This window comes from Haemorhous mexicanus, chromosome Z (assembly GCF_027477595.1).
Source record: "Haemorhous mexicanus isolate bHaeMex1 chromosome Z, bHaeMex1.pri, whole genome shotgun sequence".
In the NCBI taxonomy this organism is placed as follows: domain Eukaryota; kingdom Metazoa; phylum Chordata; class Aves; order Passeriformes; family Fringillidae; genus Haemorhous; species Haemorhous mexicanus.
This window is the reverse complement of record NC_082381.1, coordinates 67,471,434-67,479,777: the sequence shown is the minus strand read 5'-3', so window position 1 is coordinate 67,479,777 and position 8,344 is coordinate 67,471,434. Positions and strand designations below refer to the sequence as shown.

At 43.5% G+C, this 8,344-nt stretch overlaps 1 long non-coding RNA gene across 1 annotated transcript; it reads right to left on the bottom strand.

Annotated features, from left to right (window-relative positions):
* Positions 1 to 4,243: 4,243 nt before the first annotated feature.
* LOC132322159 (uncharacterized) lies at positions 4,244 to 8,303 on the bottom strand. Its single transcript, XR_009485034.1, has 2 exons — positions 7,678 to 8,303; positions 4,244 to 5,534 (listed from the first exon to the last, which is right to left on the bottom strand). It is a non-coding gene; the product is annotated as an uncharacterized LOC132322159 (long non-coding RNA).
* Positions 8,304 to 8,344: the final 41 nt, after the last annotated feature.

Here is an 8,344-nt window from a genome sequence, read left to right as displayed (position 1 = left end):
GGGGAAAAGCAGCAAAAAGGATTGGTCTTGGCTATTATTGATAACACTGCCAAAGTTCCTGACAGGAACACATACAGTGGGAGGAACGTTGCTGTCTCAGTGGTGCAGAGAATAAAAAGCTACAACACATATATGTTGTCCCAGTTACATTCCTGACTTTTCCTCAGAACCCCTTGTGCAATGTGGCTACCGTCAGAGCTGAAATCTCTCTCTCAGCAGCACAGATATCTGCGCTCCTCTGCCACCTTCTTCACTGTATCCCCTCTGCAGCTTCATGTTTCTCATGCAGCTGCATCTCCAGAGTTTACAGGGCTAACACATCTCTCAGAGGAGAGATTCCATCACTCCTCTGATGTCCCCACCTTCATCGGCAGAATCTGAAGCAGCTGGCAAGGATGAAGGCAGTTTCATACCAGCACTGTCTCAGATATGTCTACAGGGTAGATCAAAGGGAGGAATAGGCCTGCTTTACCTTCCTCTGCTACACCACGTTGGGAAGGGTGGGCTCTCAGTAGCCTGATGCTGAGCTGAGCAAGGATCCTTTTACATCCATGAAGGATGCACTTGCACGGGCTGAGCCTTTGACCACAGATTGCTCAGGCTGAGCTGCAGGATGCTCAACCACCTCTGAGCATAGCCAGACCTAGCACCGTCCCTCCAGCTTGCCCATCACTGTGTTTTTTATAGCTTGATACTCAAAATCTCCATGCTGTGGCACATTTTAAGTGCTTCCAGCTGGTTCAGCCATGAGAAAAATGAGCCTTCTTAATATGCTGCTCTAAAAGGACTGAGACATGTCATCTCCCTTAGATCACAACACCAGTTACTGTTTATCAGGAGACAGAGAGCAGCTTGATCATGTCCAGTGTGGACTAACTACTCAGTCCAGTGCTATTTCCTGACTTCTGGTAACCTCCTTCTTCCACATCCCATATGTCTTTGTATTCACTACCAAATCCAGATTTGACAAAACAGGCCACTCTGTTGGTTTCAGAGGATCTACACTTGCAGATGCCAGTGTCAGATCCCACTCTTCATCATCCCTGATCCTAGTGGGCCACCCATCATCTGCTGTTCTCTGAGCGCACAGAAAGCAACAGTTCAAGCAGGACCATGTACTGTGAGTGAGCTCACTGATTGCAGGTTGTTTCAATAATCTTTTCTAAAATCCTTTCTGCTTTTCTTTGCTAAATCCACTTACTGAAAGAAAGGTCACTTCAAAGGGAGACTCTTTCTCTGCCTGATATGATGGCAGGCTAAGATAATTCAGAGGAGTTATGATAAATGTTCTGACTTCTGGCATGAAGAAACAGACAGTGGGCTCACAGCAACATGAGATTAAAAATGTTTCCACAATTATCTGGGGAATTGTCTGGCTGACCATACCCCCTTCTTAATAGTTTTTACTGCCTGAAACAAAGAGAGTATCACAGAGAGTGGTGTGAAATAGATCTAGAGTGATTTAGACTCTCCAAAAGTCAAGGAAGCTCTGTTAAAAAAGGATTGTCACTTGTCAAGTAAGAACGGATGCATTTGTAGCCCCCTGCCCCACAGGTTCCACTTGGTCCCCTTGGGAGAGAAGCAGTGCTGAGTGATGCTTCTTGCAAGGGCTAATTTTTGCTGCTGGAAAGGTAATGCTGCACCATTAGCTGGCTGGAGGGAGATACACTCAGGCAGGTAAGAACAAGTCTGGGTGGCAAAAGCCAAAAGGATTTGCAGTGAGAGGAAGCATGGCCTGCCAAGCCAGAATGCAAAGCAATCCTTGATCCCAGCTATCAGCTGTGCCAAGAGCCTAGTACTCTGCAGCCCAGTCATGAATAAACTCAGCCTTGCCAAACAGCAAGTGGGAGCACATTAAGCAAGCGGAGATGTACAAAAACATCATTTCAGAGCTGTAGGCAGGATCAGATTATGAAAGAAAGGGAAGCAAGAAGTAGTTCATCAGAGCACCTCCATTTTAATTCAACTGCTGATTTCATCAAGATCCCCCCCGCAGCATTTCTACTGTTCATTTCCACTTCTCCAACAAGAACTATAACCCCTCGGGCTCACTTCCTTCCTCAACACTATGAGAAGACACCTCATTTGCTACTCAGCAACTCTACAAACCCCCTTCCCTAAGCAAGTCAGCCAGCCACCCTCCATCATACCAACTAGTGAGATCTCACAGAGTGAATTAGCTGTGAGCGGGCATGTTGATGAGTTCCCTTGGGGCTAGAGCCAAACCATACCTCAAGACAGCCTGGCCATATATGCCAAAAGCCAGCCAAACCATTTCACAGCTTAATTTCCTAGCTCAGTTCACTGTTGCTGGATCCCTGAAAGTGTTCACAGCCAGGGTGGATGGGGTGACCTGGTCTAGTGATAGGTGTCCCTGCCCATGAGCTGGAACAAGATTACCTTTAAGGTCTCTTCCAATCCAAACCAATCTATGACGCTCTGTGTGTTTTCCTACCAGACTGCTCTCCCAAGTACTATCTACAGGTAATTTCAGGGGCTTTGCTTTTGTCTCCTCCTAAGATATTGTCACTTGTTGGCCAGCCTTTTCTACTGGTGGAGCAAAAGAGGTCCTAGAGACATTCAGTTCCCAGAATTTTGTGAAAATATGCACCCAGGTGGAGGACAGAGATCTAGACTGGCGTCCCCCTGGGGCAAGTCTTCACTATGAGTTTGACCCAACTACCAGATAAAAGAGAATCCACACGTAGTAAGACCATCCTAAATACCTCAGTAATAGATAAAGTTTCATTCAGGGTTAATTGATGATTCAGTGGTTAGAATGTCATTCCAGATAATCTGCTTGTTATTACTTGCTATGGTCTTGGCGACAAAAATGTTTCTTTGTTCACAGTGCCTCTTTTAATTCCTCTTCCCTCCTCTCCTCACATTACCTGCTATCATAATGAGGTTTTTAATTTAAAATAAAAGAAAAAACCCTCTGTTCCAGCATGAGGAAAAATGCATCCTCAGCCTAAGTCCTGATTCTCCAGAGACCAAGCCCTATTATACAACTTATCAAAACAAGACCTGATGAATACCAGTATGGATGTTAACAGTATGGAAAAAAAGCATGATATATCCCAGGACAACGTAAAACATCAGCCTATTCAAGCAGTACACATACATTCACACAAGAGCTCAGCAATGGTCAGATACATTCCATTCTCCATCCTGATAAAGTAGTCCAGCTGTCCCCCTGGGGCCTGCAGAAGAGATGAATGCTTAATGTGAATTCTGCTTTCCATTTATGGCTTAATTTTAAAATAACTGGAAATAAAACATGAAGAGGAATATCACCCACAGAGAATAGTCTGAACTCTGTTTTCTATCACTTTTTTACAGCTTACATTTATCTATGTCAGCATGGATAGCTTTCTGACCAGGCTTGTTCACGAGGCAGGGCTTGCACACCATCCACATCATGTCCAGCCCATACATCTGTACTCCTCCATGGCCAGGAGCTGGAGGTCCAAGCAGTTACTTGTGGGTCACACATGGTTAACACCAGAACAAAGCCAGATACAGTGAGGCACAGTCAACCAGTACATAGCCCAAATATAGGGGCTTTAAAGCATATTTTATTATATTTTTTTTTGTAACACATACCCAAGGCCTCCTTTTTTAAGCCCCTGGTAGTTTCTGAGGAAAGGCAAGAGGGTGGTGAAGCAAGTCACTGGTTTTTGGATTATGTGCCATGAACCCACCACATCTCCATCATCTCTCCTGCCTGCATTGCCAGCTCTCTCCAATTTTATATAATTTTTAGAAAACATAGGTGAGCTGGCATTAAATAACCATTAATATCTTTGCATGATCATGGAGACTCAGGAAGACAACACTTTATTACTAATGTTCCCATGATTGTGAAGCCATAATTGATGCTATCAGTCATGCTGGGAAAAGGGGAAATTTTAGGCAAAATGCCATTAAAGGACATTTTTGTTCACCTTTTCAGCAACACAAGTTTCTTATCACCCAGGTCTGGCACTGGGAAGACAATATAAGATCAGAGCTAACTGAAACTTCTAGGTTTAGACAGAAAGCACTATGTAGTTGTCTGTACTCACACTAGGCATACTCCATGGGTTTCCTAAAGCAGAATGCACTCCATCAGCAAAAAAAACATGTGCTAATTCACATCCTTAGAAAGGAAAGCAGTGAATCATTTCTAACGATTCGGCTGCTCGACTCATAGCATCTAAGTAATTCTGATTGAAAAGTTGCAAAAAATTATCTAAGACAATTTCAAGTATTTATTTCAGATTTATTATTAAATAAACTTATATGAATGAGGAATTGAACTTGTTAAATCACTGGCCTTAGACTGCAGTCCAGACATCAAGTGAGATCCCTATGAAACCACATCACTTTCCTGGCCATGCTGTATGGGTTCCCTTTACTAAACATTTATCAAACCTTGACTTTGGTAGATGCTCAGCTCTCTGCATGCATGACCACTACCAAAGGGACAAATCCTGAAGGGGAGAACACAGAAGGCAGAACTGATCTCTGGGGACTCTTGCTTTTTGTGGGGAAAATCCAGGTCAGACTGAAGACTAGATCTCAGCAGGGCTACAGACCTGAGCACAGAGCTAGAAGGAGGCTGACTGCCCTCTAACACGGCAGCACTGGAACCAGCCAGATCCCCACCAGGGGCTCCGTCCATGCCAAGCATGGCAGAGCCTGAACCGCACCAGGAAGATGGTGTCAGGCTGCAGCAAGCACAGGGAGAAGAAGGAAAACTACTGCCAGAGTAGTAAGCTGTGTTAAGGAGACCAAGTAAAAAAGGCTGCTTGTAGCTAAAGTCAAGCATTCTGATGATGCAAAATCAAACATTTTGCTTCTTCCTACTGACAGGGAGCAGCAAAGATGATAGAATACAGCCTAACATACATTATAGCATGCTTTATGTAAATTTGAACAGGCACCATCCTCTGTGAATGGTTTGATAAAGAACACAACTCTCATTCTAGCACAAAAACCCCCAAGTTTTATTTTCTGCTACACTGACCTTAGCTACAAATTTCCCAGCAAAAATACAATAGGTGGTTTATGTCACATTACAGGAGATCACAAAAGTCTCTAAAGTGACCCTGATTTTCAGGCACTTCTAATTTTATATCAGCCATTTTTCCCCTTTTCATGCCTGCTACATAGGTAATATTGTAGCTTTATTACAGAAAAATGACACTTTAAAGTCACAATTAGGCTTTCTTGCTACATCATTTTCTCTGAATTGCAATACCAAAGGGTTTTTTTTTTTTTAACTTTCTCTTCTATCACTGTAATTTCACTAGTTTGCATAGTGATACATATATACAATAGCAGCAGCACAAGAAGAGATGGAGATTCATGGCAATCCAAGTCACAATATTATTTCAGTGATAGTTGCTCTCCTTTCCTCTCTTCCTCAGACACCAATTGTCTGCATTTTTTTGCAAAATTACATGTGTGATGGTAGCATGATGACAGGAACCATGGATATCTGTGCACTTCCCAATAATGCCACTCTCTACTTGGTTGTTCTCTGCTAGCTGAAAAATGAAGGACCATAGCTTGCATTAGAATCAAAAGGAAGAAGAGCAGAAGTCTTAGCAAAGTCACTGTCCTCCTAAGCGGAGTCAAAAAGACATTTTCTGCCATTCCAATTACTCCGTTAATCCCAGTGAGTTTTTCCTGGAACAGATATCTGTGTCACCATTACTCAATAAACACAAGGCTATTAAGATATTTCCCAAACAAATCTCTTCATAAAAGCACAACTTGTAATAAACACCCAGCGGATGCACTGCTCTACCAGAGCTCCCTCACCAGGACATTTGCCACTATCCTGAGTATGCCTCTCCATAGACTTAGGTCCAGAGCAATCTCCAGATAACTGCTCCTGCATTTGGTGGCAAATGAAGACATCGTTTCTTTCAGTGCGGAGGGAAAATGCTTGATGTTTCTTTACAGAACAAAAGTCCAAACTTGAAATGACTGCAGTTCTTCCTTGAGCACAAGTTTAAGTACTTTTGCTTTCACAGGGAGGGGAATTTTTTCCCACTAATCTACTATAGTTAACCATAATCATGAAATAACAAAAAGAAGTACATCACTTAAGAAGTGGACCTGTTTTCCTTCCTTGGATTTTTGCTCTGAGATCTCATTTAGTGGAGAAATGCAAAAATTTATCCTCCCAAACTTCTCTGAACCTTTTCCTTCCAAGTTTCCCCTGGTCTCACTAGGTTACAGTAACAATCAGGTTTATCGTTTCACAGGGACATTTGTTACGCCTGTGTTCTCCTTCTTACCACATCACATTTTCACTGAGGAGAAACACAGACACCCTAGGACCACTTCAACTACTGTTTTCCACAGATTTCTAATTTTTTCGATACTCTGATTTCACTATTTAAGTCTTCAGGGGTACACAGCATTCAAGCAAACAGAAACCAAAGCTTAATAAACATTTAGAACTAAATAAAACAACAGAACTTTCTACATTATGTCTTGATTTTCTCACCTTTTCGCATGTTTTTCAGGGTTTTAATAAGAGTCCTTTCAAATCCTATCCAAAAACCCCATACCCTGCACGTCTTCCTTTTCAGTCATGAAGTCTGTGGGTTTAGGTCTATTCATTCTGGGACTTCAGCTTCTCTCTCCTTCAGCTGTTCCCAACTTTGCTCTCACTAGTAGTCACTATTTTCACCATTCCCTTGGAGAACCCACACCAGTTTCACCGTGTGGTTTTTGATACTGCAATTTTCTTTTTTAGGTACCTGACCTCCATCTTTGCAGCAGGACAGCAACCATCTGTGTGTGCAGTGGTGCTCCACTAGAACGTATGAATATGCACATCTGATAAGCCCTGGCAGGACCTAGTAATGCGTATTTTCCAAACTAGTGGAGTTATTATGTGTTTTCACACATAATAGAGTTCACATGCTGACGCCAAGACACCTCTTGGCCAAATCAAGTACAATTGCACCAGGCTGACGAGCCAGGAGTGGATTTCCAGTATGTCAAGATTACACCCAGGTCTAAGTTCATGTCCTAGGTATGTTTATGGAGATACAGGTGAGACAGGACTGCTCATGTGGCAGGACACAGGTCCAGGAGTTTCCTTTGAGCCAAGGGTCCTGCTGGGGTGCAGACCCTAGGCAGGGATGCTGTGCCACCACCCTAGCCTGGGATCCCCAGCCGCCAAGAGGATGCCACCTGGCACAGGTGCTTGAGACATATGTTGGGGAGGCACTCAGTAGGGACCAGCTAAGTGAATTGGCAGGCCAGTGACTGTAACACCACTTGTGTGAGCAGGAGAGGCACTGACAGCCAGCAGCCTGCCTCAGTATGCCACATACACCCACCCTGAAAAAGCATTGAGGATGCACGTCCGCCTCCTTTGGGCTTTGCAAGGCTGTCATTTAACTCATGCTTTTGCTTTTTGTGTTTCCCCGTTTTGGTCCGAGAAAGCACTCCCCTGTGCCCTTCTAGCCTTTTTCTCTCCCCTTCTCTCCATGTTTCTGACCCAGCCCCTGCCCTGCTCCACAGCCCTCGGTCTCCCTGCGCGGCCCCCGGGCCATGCAGCCCCCTGCCTCTCGGCGCGGTGCTTGCCAACACCTCCACCTGCCGGACACAGCGCACTCGGCACCTAACTGCACGCCTTTTCACCCCTCCCCTGCCTACAAATCTTACCGACATCTTGTGGTGGATCCATGGGCTTCAGGGTCTCCAAGTTGTTATATGAGGGCTTTTTTGACAGGAGACAAGACCTGTGGATTAAACTTCGAAGGGGTCCGCACAAGACAGCTAGAATAGAGAGACCGCATTTTAATAGGTTTATGCTTGCCATGCTGAAGTCTTCACCTGTACTGGGAATAATTTGAAAATCTGTAAATTTTTAAAATCTTTGATTTTTGACCAGTGAAAAATTTCATTTGCCCTCTGTTCTTCTATCTCTCCATCTGAGTTAAAATCTATCCAAGTCTGTTTCAAAGAAATCCAATATGCAGCTGACCATTGGTGAGCTAATTCAATACATCAGTCCATTCTTGATTTCTTTATCCTGCCTCAGTTCTGAACTATGTACCAAAATCATGTGTTGGGAACTAAAACCGAGAGAGCTTGCTACATGGCTGGAAGAGAGCAGCTAGCTCACAATATGGACATTTCCTATCTTCCGCCTCAATTTTCCCATCTGTTTCAACTAGACATTTGAAGTGTTTGACAGGGAAATTGTCTCCTGATGCTTGATACTAGCGCAGAGCTCTGCGCCATAATAACACAAAACAAACCGTTTTGCATTAAAAAAAAAAAAAAAAAAAAAAAAAAAAAAAAAAAAAAAAAAAAAAAAAAAAAAAAA